General features: G+C 40.8%; 1 pseudogene; it reads left to right on the top strand.

The window, feature by feature from the left end:
• Window positions 1-917: 917 nt before the first annotated feature.
• On the top strand, window positions 918-1,036 carry LOC133364722 (5S ribosomal RNA; annotated as a pseudogene).
• The last annotated feature ends 5,096 nt before the right edge of the window (window positions 1,037-6,132 follow it).

Here is a 6,132-nt window from a genome sequence, read left to right on the forward strand (position 1 = left end):
AAAAGCAAGTGGGGCCTCTCATTTGCCTTCCTACTGCAAATTCCCCCATTTGGATTTGGAGTAAAAACAGCCTTAAGAATGAAATCCAATGGACATCCTAGGTATGGTGCAAGTGGTTTGGTTGAACACACATTCTTTGCTGTGAAACCAAATGCCTCAGAATGTAGCAACTTTGTGTTCAAACATTTCCACCATTCATAGACTTTAGAACAGGGGCAGCCAGCATGGTGCCCTCTAGATACTGTTGACCCTAACTTCCAGGGCCGGCTCCAGGCATGCAGGGGCCCTTGGGCATCAGCTTGCCCTGGCCCCCTGGTGTGTGTATGTGCGTGCATGCGTGCAGCCCCCATGCCCCCCACGGCCCCCCTACCTGTCTAGTCTTTACCATTGCCCTTAATGAAGATGGCGGCCGTGGTTTCCCTAAGGGGAATGAAGCCTCTGCCACCATCTTTGCTGATGGCACACGTGCATGCTATGCGTGCACATCTCTGCCATCAACTAGGATGATGGCAGCGGCTTCAGTACCTTAGGGAAGCTGCAGCCGCCATCTTCATTAAGGGCAATGCTAAAAAGCCAGCTGACAGGTAGGTGGGGGCATGGGGGGGTGCGGATCATGGAAGGGGAATGGAGGGCCCCTCAGGGGCTCCTGTAGCTCTGGGGCCCTTGGGCCAGTGCCCAACCTGGCCGCCCTTTAGAACCTGCCCTGCTAACTTCCATCAGCACCACACAGCATGGTGAAAGGCCAGGGCTGATGGGAGTTGTAGTCCATTAACAGCTGGAGAGCACCATGCCAATCATCCCTGTGTTAAAATGTCTTGTGCACTTAGTTTTTGGAAGGCGATTATGCAATGGGGAAGGATTTAGAGAAGGGCTCATGTCTTTTGCAGTATTTTGTAAATGTGAGCTAATGAGCTAAAGACTACGGCCATACTACCCTGAACATGCCCAATCTCATCTGATCTCGGAAGCTAAGCAAGGTCATGCCTGGTTAGTACTTGGATGGGAGACCGCCTGGGAATATCAGGTGCCGTAGGCTTGGAGGAAGGCAATAGTAAACCACCTCTGAATACTTTTTACCATGAAAACCCTATGAATACATCTAAAAGATTCATGGGGTCGCCATAAATCGTAATCGACTTGAAGGCATATAACAACAATGAGCTAAAAGTGGAAGGGAGAGAGGAAAAATGAACACAATTGAATGAAGAAGTTAGAAAAATGAAAATAATGGTCTTCAGTTGACATGACATGAACTCTGTTTGTCTGGTGTGGTGTATGAGGAGAACTTGCTTGGAAAGGCCTTGCTTCTAGGCTCTGTAACAAAGTACATAATTTGTAAGTTTTTAAAGTACAAGGGTCCATCTTTGATCCCCAATAATTATAGTTGAGAGAGCTGGCCAAGACCTACGCACAACACTTTGAAGAGCTTCTGATAGTTAGCATTGGCTATAGCAGGGGTGGGAAACCTGTGGCCCTCCAGTTTTTGTTGGATTACAACTCCATCAGCCCTGATCATTTGACCATGCTGACTGGGGCTGATGGGAGCAACAGTATTTGGTAAGGACACAGGCTCTCTACTTCTGGGCTAGAGAAACAATTAACTTAAGTAAAAAGTAATCTCGTAACAAAACAGGATAAAAGTGTATCATTGGTCTAGATCAGAATCATCTCTGTCATACAGGTGCACAAGAATGCTCATAGCCACAATCTTATATTAGGTGATATCATCTTGTCACCCCTGTAATTAGTGATTATCTTATACTCTGAGGCACAGAGGCTGATATCATACATGCTTTTATCCTAGCTAATGCAACCACAGGGGAAGATATTCTTATTATTCATAATTTCCAATCCTTTCATGAATCAGAGGAAAATATAATTTGGTTAAAACCACATGGACTCAATCAGAACATGTGATAGATAGGTTGAACCTGGTAGGTTTTCATGATTAGATGTTTTCCATACTTAGTTCACATTCTGGACAAGAACACTGAGAACACTGTTTTTTAACAATAGATTAGATAGATAGATAGATAGATAGATAGACAGACAGACAGACAGACAGACAGACAGACAGACAGACAGACAGACAGACAGACAGAATTAAATAAAATGTAGCATTGAGTAAATGTGACCTTTCATATTTTAATTTAGAATAAATATTGATGCAGATATAGGGCAACATACCCATATACTTCTAGTTTGGGTTTTTTTCCTCCATAATAATGAGAACTAAGAACAGAGATTTTCATGATCATGATCTGCAATGCATTTGAAACCATGTTCTGCAATATGTGGCCATAACCACATGGATTTCTGTAACTCCATTGATTTTGTTTGAATTATTTAACCACAACTGACCTATAAAACTGTGCAGGAAAGTGACCCAGCTGCTTATTTCCCTGCCCCCAGCTGAAATTTGCTTGGCCCATTCCCCTTTGTGAAATCAGTTAAGCAGTTTGTGCACATGCTTAGACAAAAGGTACAAGGAGGATTTATACACAAAGGTGTCAGGCTTTCAGAAACAGCCCTTTGAGAAATGAGTGCTTGAGAACCTGTTTCTGTGTAGTTCGTAGAAACCACAGTGTATGATGATGATTTTGTAAACATCAGTGACTTACTGTCTGAAGTATGAATTATGACAACCTCTTGGAGAAGTGTTGCTAACTATGGCATTTTCTTGGTCCAAAGATCACATATTCAGTCAAACAGCAGGAAAATTAATGATCCTGCATTTTTTTCAGATCTACCCCCCCAACCCAAATTCCTAATCTGTGCAATGTACATTCTGTTCTTGATCAAGTTTATTTGGAAGTTAACTACTCTAATGATTTCAGTGGAACTTTCAGATTAGAAACATTGGATAGCAATCTATTGTTGTTTGCTTTAATTACTTACTTCCCATTTTTAAAGTTTTTTTTTAAAAAAGATAAATTATAGTGTATTTTTTAAACAAGCAGGTGATCAATATTAAAACCATCTCAGAGCTCACAGTCAAAATAAGCATTCATGTTCCCTTGAAATAAAATGTGACTTAAGTGCTTAACCTTGTATTTAACTTCCAAAGATTTAACATTTTGGTATATTCTGACCACTTTGCCCAATCCAGCAACCTCTTCTGGATGGAATAGCTTGTACACAGCAGTTACCATTTATTGCAATGAAGGAAGTACACATTGAATGTTATATTTCCCCTGATCTGGCCCACACAGCCCTTCCATGTTCACCCGATGTACCAGCTTCACACATGCATGTGGGGATTGAGGTCCGAATGGCATCTACATGTGTACAATATATGTAGCCAAAAGTTGCATGATTAGTTTCCTGAATAAACATGGAAGTGAACCATGAGACTTTGCATACTAGTGTTGAAACTTATGTACTTAGGTGTCATTTCGACACTCTGTCCTCATGTGTGCATGAGGAGGCTGAGCCAGCGTGCTGGGCGGGTGGGGACCAGCTGCATATATTGATCACAGAGAGGGAGAGGGGGGGGGCAGACCAGGGAAGACATAATAGCCAATCTGGCCCATGATGAAGAATTTAGGATTAGAATAAACATGATTTCAGGTTTATACCGCAAGAAAGTTTTTCCCTGGTCTAAAGGATCCTCAGAGCCTCAGGTTGACAGATTCAGAAACTGACTGGCAGGACCCTTACCACTAGGGCCTGGAGTAAATTTTCATCACAGGACCACTTTTCTATTTTTATGCCTGTAGTATAGGGATTTCCTACCTACATCTGTGTTTATTTTTCTGTAGTGTAGTGCTTCACTTTATCCGCCCATGCTATTCTACAATGCTCTCTCTCTGGCTTGCCACTGGGCTTACTGACCTGAAATGCTCTCTTAATGTCTCTTTTCTCTCTGGCTCCACTTACAGAGAACCCAGTTTTTCTCCTACCTTCACTGTCTCTATTTCCTCTTCTGTAAGATTTTTCTTACTCTTTTATCTATTTTAGCCACTGTTCGCCTTGTGCCGGGGACCTCCTGTCAGTGCTTCTTCATCCTGTCTTTTATGGAGCCACTATGAGCATCTGGATAATGCTCTATAGATGCTGCCATTTTGCTGTGCCTCCTCCAGCTGACCTGTGTTTTCATTTGAGCAAGCTTGGAGAGGAATGATATGGAAGGCAGCAGGAGTAGCACCGCCTGTGTCCTCCTGATAGCTGTAAAATGAAAATATCATTCTAAAGAAATTACAGACTAGACGCAAGTGTGTTTAATCACTTCTCTGCTTTTACATTTTAACAGATCCTAAGTATTAATTGTCCTTGCTGTTTTTGTCCTTTTAGTATTTTTGGTTTTATCTTGTGTAAGTTGCTTTGAATATTGTTTTAATAGAAAAACAGCCTACATATGTTTTAAATAAATAACTTAATAAATAGTTGTGAGTGATGCCATCTTCTCCAGTGACACTTTCTGTCCCATCATAATTTAGCCTTCATACTTCAGGAAATTAACCTAAATAGCAATTTCATCTGCTTTCTGCTTTGAAGCAGTAGTTTTAAACTCTGCATAGCTGTGTAATGTGATCTGCTACTTTCTTAGGTTTTTTGATGCCAGGATTATCCATGGGAAATATGTATTTTTAAATATATATATATCACACTGTTGGCAGTGTGGCATAACTGAAAACACAATAATATTGATATTTCTCAGTGATCATGCTGAAAGTTTTTTGGAAAACTGATACACCTTGTTGTTTTTAAGAATGCTAATAAAATAAATCATAGTGTGTTAGGCTACTGAAGCCAACCTGAGAAAGTGACTTGAATAAATCATTCCAGAATTGAATAATCCAACACATTTAGGATGCAGTTAGTATCAGCTGAATCCAACTGATCCAGCTGAAAAAAAAGGTCATACTTTTTGATGCCTTACTGGACAGCTATCAAAGTCCGCAAGCTAGAGTGATGGATGCTGATTTAGGAAATGTACATTCAAATCCATGCTCAATTAGGCAGGATTTTGCTCCCAGATCAGATTATTGTTATGCTTCTGAAACCTAAAACTAGCACAGTTATGGTCAACAAGGGTTGTTGTAATAATGCTCCTACATTTATCTTCTTTTCTGGTCATATTTACAATGGTGGATAATTGTGGGAAGCCATTTTTAATCAGCCATTTTATAGTAGTGTAACAATCCCAATGAAACAAGCAATTGCAGTCTGGTGAGAGTACTGTGAATTCCCTTATAGATATTCCTATATCTTTCACACACATTCAGACAAAGAACTACAGTTCCCAGAACTCCTGGGACAAGAGGAAAACTAAAGTCTTGCTGAAACCTGTTCCACAATTTGTTGAAAGTTTTCTTCCCCTGTGAAAGGGTCACCCATTATTCTGCCTCTTTCTCAGGGCACTTTAGAATATCTTTAGAATTTTGGTTGGGTTGCACAGTCGAGCTAATTTTATCAATGTGTGTGCAGGGTGCATAGCTTTATTTCCATTAAACATCTGTCCAGCGCTCCTCAGGTGCTGAACTTCCTTGATGTGAAATAGCCCCATAGCAGAAATTCCTTGTGACATTTCCCCTTGAGCACAAATTGAAGCACAGGAAGCCCCCCAAGCACCTGAGACAAGTGTGGCTGCAGATTTTGTTTTTAAGTAAGTCCTTTGTGAACTATATTTTCCCCCAACTCTGATTCCTTTAAAAGTAAAATGGCCCAACTTAAAACAAAACAAACAGCTGCGGGGAGCATAGTAGATAGCACCCTCCTTTCCTGTGCTCACAGGAAAGGCCAGCTGAGGATGCTATGGAGTTTTCAGAAAACAAAGGCACCAAGAAAGGCTCCAGTGCAGAATGCAGGTCACTGGAGAGATCCTTTGTAAACTGAAAGAAAGACCACACACACACAACTTGGCCACCTTGAAAGTAAGGCAAGTGCACAGCAAGAACTGGGCACCTCACCCATGACAATTTTGTCGATTTTTCTCTCTCAGTCATAATTTTCAGTTTCTTGTTGTCATAAATTGATGGAGAATGGTAAAATCATCATTGTCAACTACAATAATGCAGAATATTTTTTTGCTATAGCATTAGGTGAAAGTGTTGCACCAGTTTGTCCCCAATGTGTAAATAGCTACTGCATGAGCATTTATAAAATAAAAGAGAAAAATCTACTTTACCT

The sequence above is a fragment of the Rhineura floridana genome, chromosome 9 (genome assembly GCF_030035675.1).
Source record: "Rhineura floridana isolate rRhiFlo1 chromosome 9, rRhiFlo1.hap2, whole genome shotgun sequence".
Taxonomy (NCBI): Eukaryota; Metazoa; Chordata; class Lepidosauria; order Squamata; family Rhineuridae; genus Rhineura; species Rhineura floridana.